Raw genomic sequence first — 8,053 nt, 5'->3', positions numbered from 1 at the left:
TTCCCTCCGGTACGATTATCATCAAACTGCTGAAATTTCTGTTAGTGGAGAGCCGTATTGCGAAGGCAAATAGACACCTATTCAGTAAACCGTGTTAAACGGGAGAGATACTCTCTACAATACCCCACACGGAGAAGCTCCGCCCGAAAGTGGTACCATTTTCAGGGTTTAGGCATATTACTGTTTATTATATACATAAAGAATTATTATATGGCTGAGTCTGTTTTCGCCATGCGATTGGTCAATTTGCGGTCCGTAACTTGCTATACGAACCAAAATTTCAAAGAAAATGCTCATTTCGGAGCTCTAAATCCCTTTACCTCGGAAAAAAAGATTGAAATTAAGTTACTAGACGTCTATCAACCTTGAGGACTTAGATTTTGACTTTGTCCCTCAACATTTTAAACCGTGTGTTTATTTGTGAACGAAGGCGATAAAGAAACTAACTCTTAATCTTATCGAAGAGGATTCTAGTCAGTGTTTGAAAATTTTATCGTAGTACACAGTTAATAAGACAAAAATCGACAGGCAGAGATTCGAGATGTTTTGCCTAAGGGAAAATGAGTAATTCCTTCGACAAATATGATAACAAACATGCCTGCACTCGATCATCTTGACGAGCTTCTTTGTCATTTGCAGTGTTTTTCCAAAGACCAACGGAAGAAAGATAGAAGCGACTCCGAGCCAGGTCCACGCAATGTCCAGTTTTCAAAAGACTCCAGCATCGCATTGGCGAGAGAATTTTTACAGTGCTCTTAGTTTTGACCGAATATACTTAAACTATGTCTGTAAACCTTGAGGACTGGGATGTTGACTTTGCCTTTCCAGATTTTAACCTAGCTTTGTTTGAACGAGAACGAAGCTGATGTAGAAACCGAATCGTAACCTTTCCGTGGAAGAAAATATGGTCCGTGTTTGAAAATTTTAACGCAGATCACGCCTGAAGACGAGAATGAACTGGCAGAAATTCGAGAGGTTTTCCCAAAAAAATTAACGAGAGAATCTTCGACAATGACAACAAACTTACCTTGAAAATCTTCTTTCCTTTTTGCAGGGTTTTTTTTTAGAAGGACCAACAAAGGAAAGATGGAAACGACTTCGAGAAAGACACAGTGCACGGTCTCCAAAATACTCTAGCGTTACTTTAAAGAGCTAAAACTTACAGCGCTCTTAGTTTTGACCAACTAAACTTTTTCAACATGGCGAATTTGTTTTCACTTTCTCGGAAACCCTTTGTTGTGTGCTATTGTTTTCGTGAGCCAATAAAAAACGTTCTTTCTTGACGCCTGTCAAATGATTGTCAAATCGCGCGTCCTGCACTTGTTTCCGGTCCCCGAAACTGGAAGAAGCCATATGATAAACATCTTATTAGCCTCGTTTTTTCGGTCCGTACTGTAAATTACGGATCCTCGTTTTTTCCCATCGATGGAAAAAAACTGGGTCCGTAATTTACAGTACGGACCGAAAACTCGGCTAATAAGAGGTATATACTCACCAAACAGCTATGTCGTAAATTTTCGTACACAAATTAGTTCAAGCCAATCAGAGGAGCGACCGATGGTTTTCACACGTAAAAAAAATGATACGTCCAATCAGAATCGCAAACGGTGTTTTTTCACGTGTGAAGAAAATGATACGTCTAATCAGAAGCCACAGAGGTGTGTCAGTTTCGCGCCAAAATTCCCGCCTTTTATTGCAGCTTACAACGCCGCTTCGCACACATTCAGCAACAAAAGTTTTACTCAAAGAGTTTTTCTCGCTAAAAAAGTGAAAAACATTTCGGAAATTGAGGGGAATAGCTTCGTTTATTTCACTGTCGATAAAGAAAACGGTAGAGAGCCAGCGAAACAACAGCGGAAAGGGAAAAACAGAACGAGACGTAAGCTTTTGTTCTGCTTTTTGTCGAAGCTACTTTGCCTTTCATTCATTCTTTCATTTAAGCTTAAGCTTATATTGAAACCGGCCATTTTACTTAAATTCACTCATTTTCAATTGTGCATTGAGAACAAACAGTTAAGATTACTTATAGTTCTTGGATTACCTCATATCCTTACCGTCATTTATGTTTTTAACAAACGTTTTCGCTAGAAAAGCTGATACTTCGTTTTCGTTGTCATCTTGCTGTAAGTGTGTAACGGCAAATTTTAGCATTTTTGAAAGATTTAAAATAAAAAGGCCGCCAAAATGATGAATATCTCAGTATGTATAAAATAAACAGAATACCGAATGGAAAGTACTTTGTACGGTATTTACGCACTCGTTGTTTTTGTATCAGAAATCTTATACTCGTTCGCTGCGCTCACTCTTTCGATTTCTTATACGTCAACAACTCGTGCGTAAATACCGTACGCCAGCACTTTCCATGAAGTATTCTCTATATATAAACTCATGTAAATATTTCTTTTCGTGACACATGTAAATATTTTTGCCCCATCGTAATTTTTATTATTGCACATTAATTTGTTATTATTGTATGTTACGACAGAATAGCCCCGTAAAGAGGAGTCGTAATTATGTGTATGTTTTGTTATGTCATGTTAAAGGGTAGGGATTTCACTAGATGAAGTATATAAAAGGGGCGGCAAGGGAACTAAATTGGCTAACAGACAAACTTCATGGCTGGGAAATGGTCTTGAAGACATTCTAATTTAGAGGTTAATTCATGCTTAAAAGATAATGTATTTACAGCAGTTACAGGGATGCAGCGTTAACTAGGTAATGTGAAAGAATTAGCTGTTATCAGAGCTCTTGCTGTTATAACGGTCTCAGTGTAAATTACGCCTTTTAATTTTTACTCTCTGAAGCACTTCTTCGTATACATGTCAGGAATGCAAAATAGTCATTTTTTTTTTCCGTAATCGGTTTTGGAAAGACGCGAGGGACCGACGTGACATTTTTGCGACAAGCGGCGTGCGAGCCTCAACCGCCCGTAGGCCTAGTCTCCCCGTTCGTTTTCACCCTCTCGCTACAGACTTTTCGTTTGACCGCTCACGCGCTTGTTCTTGACCTCGACAATAGACTCTTCACAGTCCCCTATGTTTTTTTAAGATTGTCAGGATCGAGCGCTAAGCGGTACGGACAGCCCATCTCGATTTGACATGTACCCAGGGGGTACATATGAAACCAAGATAGTCAAGATGGCCGCCCACAGCGGTAAGCGCTCGATCCTGACGATCTTACGCGCGTAAGCCACCTGTATAAGCTATGTCATGCCAGCAAAGTGTAATCCATGTAAATATTCTCCTGAACCGTTTTAAGAGTGAACTAAAGCGCTTCCTAAAATCCATTAGTTTTCCATATGTTATGTTATGTTATGTTATGTTAAGTTATCTTATGTTATGACTACTGTCAACAGTCTACATGTAAGAGAATCCAAGGCAGTCTTGGATTCTAAATTCCAGTCCTTGAAATCCGGATCACCAGACATTGGATTCCAGATTCCCAGTGTCAGTGGAAGTTGGATTCAAGATTCCAATCGTTAGTGGGATTCCGGATTTCTTGAGCTGTATTCCGGATTCTACTAACAAGCAAAAATTTCCTGGATTCTGGAAACTCTATTAGACCTTACATGGGCGATCATACACTCTGAGTCATTTTCAAGAAAAGTTTCCGTTACCTTGTGACATAAATAGATGTGACGACATTGCAGTAATAATAATAAGAAAAAAGACCGTTGCATCTACGGCAATTTTTTAAAAGAAGCATCAGGTGATTTCAATGGCGGTAACAAACGCGCTATGAAAGTCTTAACTATATAAGCGACACGAAATCCACGACTTCTTGATACACTCGGACGCGCGACAGGCTATATCTAGCCTTCAAGAAAGAAAACATCAGCATCGGAAATTAAGTATGGTCATCACACGGCGGCAGTTTTTCCTTATCTATTCAGCTGACAAAACAAAATATATTAACGGAAATGCTTACTAAAGAAAACATCTCAAGCCTGTATGGCAGATCATCCGGCCGAGCACTTTCATACTGTAGCTACTGCTGTCGAGCTTCTTTTGGCGATTTGTTCTCCTCCCTTCAGGCGAGCAAAATTGTTCTTTATTTATCCAAAAGTTTGAAAATTCTTCTCGAGTTTCTTTTTATTGCGACTGTTTTATCAACCCATTATATGCTATTTTCGAACCAGTAAAAGCATGACCTTTCAATTTCAGCGCAATCAGACATTTTTCAACATTCTATAAAAGTTTCCAATCTAACGAGTGCATTTTGAGGGTACTCATTCCCCAATACTCCCCTGCATATTCGCCAATGAAAATTGCGGACATGTGAATGAGGTGTGAAATAAAACTTATATAAATGAACAAAAAAAGTATTCAAGTGGAGCTGAAACTTCATAAAAAGAAAGACAATGACACCAGGGGACAATATTTAAATTTTATTGATTACCGCTTTTAATTCATTTTTCTGATCTGAGTTTTATTTCCCATACAAACTCTTTATTTCCTATACAGTTTCTTATATTAGGCTTGGTCCACCTGCGATGGTCCGCTTAAGTTGATTGACTTGACTTTTGAGCTTGGCGTGTTATTGAAAGCCGCAATAACCTTGCCAATGGTCCGTTTCACTGACACCTGTGCGTCCACGGTTGCTGCAATTTCGTTTTTAGTAATAAACAATTATGATAAAGTTCAGATAAAACGCGCACTCTGATTGGTTGAAAAAGGGAAGGGTGCTTTATGAGTCTATTAAACACAGAGGTAAGCTGTCACCCTGTGTTTTGGAAATTAGAAGTTAATCCTGGGAAGTAAACCGATTCTTCATCATAAAACCAATAAAGAAGCCTTGACCGTGCCCTTTTATTTTGTACGTAGAGCACTCGAGAAGTAGGAAGAAAACTTTCTTTCTGGCATGGCTTTTAGCATTTGTGAAAGCGTTTGATCACTTGGCTTGTTGCAACAGAACAGAGCTCAGTCAAGACTTCTCAGTATTTGTTAAATAAAGAGCAGTTAATAATTTATATTTACTTTTGCTAGAACAAAAGAAAAAAGGAACCAGCAATTATTCCGAATAATATTTGAGTCTTTTTAGTATTTAAATGAAGTTTGCAAAGTTTCATAATAAGGTACTCAGTACACGAGTTCATATGATAATACATGTCAAATTCAAGGTTAAAATTCACAGTAAGCTAATATGCCAGAACAGCTGAACAACCTTTAGGATTGCTTTCTACTGCCACGTAATTTCAATCTACTTGCAACGCGCGTAAAATTTACCTGCCGTCTTACTCATAGAGAGTCACAGCTCTGTTAAAACTCTAATGCGAGGAACAGAAACTACAATTTTCGACTCATCTTTAAGTCGGTTATCTGTTCCTGACCAAGACCGGATCCGTAAAATAGCACTCTAAAACTCTTAACAGTTGGTTAAGGAGTACTTAGAATGCGTAAAGGTGTGATCTGGCCTCACAAAAGGGAAAACAACAGAGAGATTCGGCTATTGTTAGTTTCACCTGCCTACTCCACGATGAAGAGTACTGCCGCGCGTTCATGGTAACCAATGAAAAATACTCCTGTTCAGCATTTTAGAATACCAATAAGCGATATGACATACCTAGAAGCTTTCACCGACTGTAATTAAATGTCGCAGAACAATAGCCATTTATCCCGATGAAAAAGGCGACGCTTTTTAGTTTACTTTAATTAACTTTTACGTTTACGCGCGACCTTCAATACATGGCCTCTATTTTATTTACGCGCGTAAAATATACGTATGTACTTACGTCAATTTTACGCGTCACCGGAAACCCACCCTATGTACTTTAGGTTTGCTTGGTTACACTGACCGTAAGAAGTCTGCGAACGAGAAAAGAATGAAAGAAAGTGAGGGATTGCTACTCCCCTTTCTCTCCCCAGTAATACAGGAGAGTGATGCCTGCAGAGGATCGAGGCCACACTCTACCGGACGAATTTTCGACCGGCTGAAAAATTTGGCCGTACACTTCGTTCATACGGGACTTTGAACTGCTAGACGTCTGATTTCTTTTGTACCGTTAAGGTAGTTCCGTGTGAACAGAAAACCTAAACGCGTCAACTGGTCGAAAAATAGTCCGACGCACCTTGTGAACATAATTCTACAATATTTTGGGACTTTCATTACTGGCCGCTTAATCATGAAGTTAAACTTAACTCAAAAAAATTTAGGGCTAATTAATAGACTATTACGGCTGCAACTGTCAGAACTGTTTAGAACATTACCTCAAGCGTCACGCTCACTCTTGCTATTGAAAGGGTGAGAAATTAAGGAAAGGGAACCATATCATTTACTGGGAGTATATACGAAACTTGATTTGAACCGTTTTCACTGAAGTTTATCGTTATGATTCCAAAAGTTTACGTTGAACAAAGAAACCCTTGTCGTCAGTCCAGGGAATGAATCCGTTGCAAACTTGAGCAAAACATTTTCAGCTCTCTGCTTCCTTCAAGATATCCTTCAAGACAACCAAGCAGCTCAGTATTTGTTAGAAAGGTAAGCGCTAAGTTGTTGTGAGAAAAAACAACGATAAGCCTTTAAAACAATTCCTGTCCTCGCATGATCGCGAAGTCATCTTGCTAATAGTCACCGCCGCACAGTTAAACCTCACTAAATTTTGTCTTTCTCTAAAACAGACGCTTAAATTCGCCATACCTTGCAAAAGAGAAGATTTTAAGAAGATACAATGGACAGCCCGTTTTAATCGCGATACCTTGCAGAAAGAGGTTTTAATTAAGAAGCTACAGTTTTTATTTTGTGTGTTCTTTTGTAACAGTAGAAATTTGAAAAATATCTTCATCTTCTTAGGTTTTGAATAATACTAGATCGTTGAGCGTTTAAAAATTCAACAAAGGATAAGTAAGAAAATACCAAGTAACAACCCAAGCATATGCAATGGAACAAAACATCAAAGGATGTTGACCACATGTTTTGAAAAATATATGTTTCGCTTGCTTCAAAGTCCCTATCCTTTAACGGGAAACTGACATAAAAAAAAATTGTGGTTACAAACCTATAAACGGTTACAGGAAGCTAACAGAAAGCAGCTGTTAGCAAGATTAATGAGTAGCACAGGTAGCACTCGCCTGAGACAGTTAGGGCGTAAATAATGACGATACCCGCGATGAAGAGGAAAGTGCGCACATCCCTTACCTAGCTCCCGGCACAGGCTGGGAGGCTGTAATAAAAGATTTTGTTCGTTCTACGTCCTGGACTCATCAAAACGGAAGTTCATATTGACAAGTTTATCTTAGCGACAATTTTTCTGAAAGGTTTGGCGAAATTTAAAAAAAAAATTATCTTGTTTACAGTATGGGAGGTCTTTAAAACAGGTCTACCGTTCGGTTAATAACTTGGTTAATCGTTGCACGTTGCAGTGGGCAGAAGGGTTGTAGTAGCCAACTTCTTTATCGGACTTCGTATACCAAAGAAGCTTAGATGAAGTTTCTTCAATTACTGGATTTTTTAATATTCATTCAAACATATTTGCGAGGTACGATAACTTGGAAGTTGATTGACTTTTATTGGCACAATTAGTGTGCGATACAATATAGGCTCTTTGTGAATATTTTGACTTATTCAAGTTTGAGGAAATATTCTTGAAACGTAACCCGGGGGATGGAGGTGCGGGGGGGGGGGGTACTCCCTAAAATGGCCTATACGGGGAGGTTCCGCCTAAAGGAATACCTTATTTGGGCTTCATGTATATAAGAGGGTGAAGATTTACTAGCTGAAGTATATGAAAAAGTAGGAAAATCTATCATTTCGGTCTGTAAAAAAAGGCCCGAATAGGGTTAACAAATACATTTTATGGCTGTGAAAAAGTAAAAAAAAATAATAATAAAATATCGTTCTTGATTTGTGATTTATTCATAGTTTAAAGGACATTGGATCAGAACAGCAGTTAAAAATGTATGCAAAAGTCCAAACTAGGTATGTGATAGAGGTAATTTTTCTGTCATAATTAAATGATATACAAAAGGGTAGGGGGCTGGACCTCGGGGCGGAGCCTTCCCGTATAAACCTTTCTTGAGTACTCCCCCCTTCCCAATGAAATAAACTTTCTACCAGG

The sequence above is a fragment of the Porites lutea genome, chromosome 3 (assembly GCF_958299795.1).
Source record: "Porites lutea chromosome 3, jaPorLute2.1, whole genome shotgun sequence".
Taxonomy (NCBI): Eukaryota; Metazoa; Cnidaria; class Anthozoa; order Scleractinia; family Poritidae; genus Porites; species Porites lutea.
The sequence above is the reverse complement of the archived record's forward strand: the minus strand, read 5'-3'. Positions refer to the sequence as shown.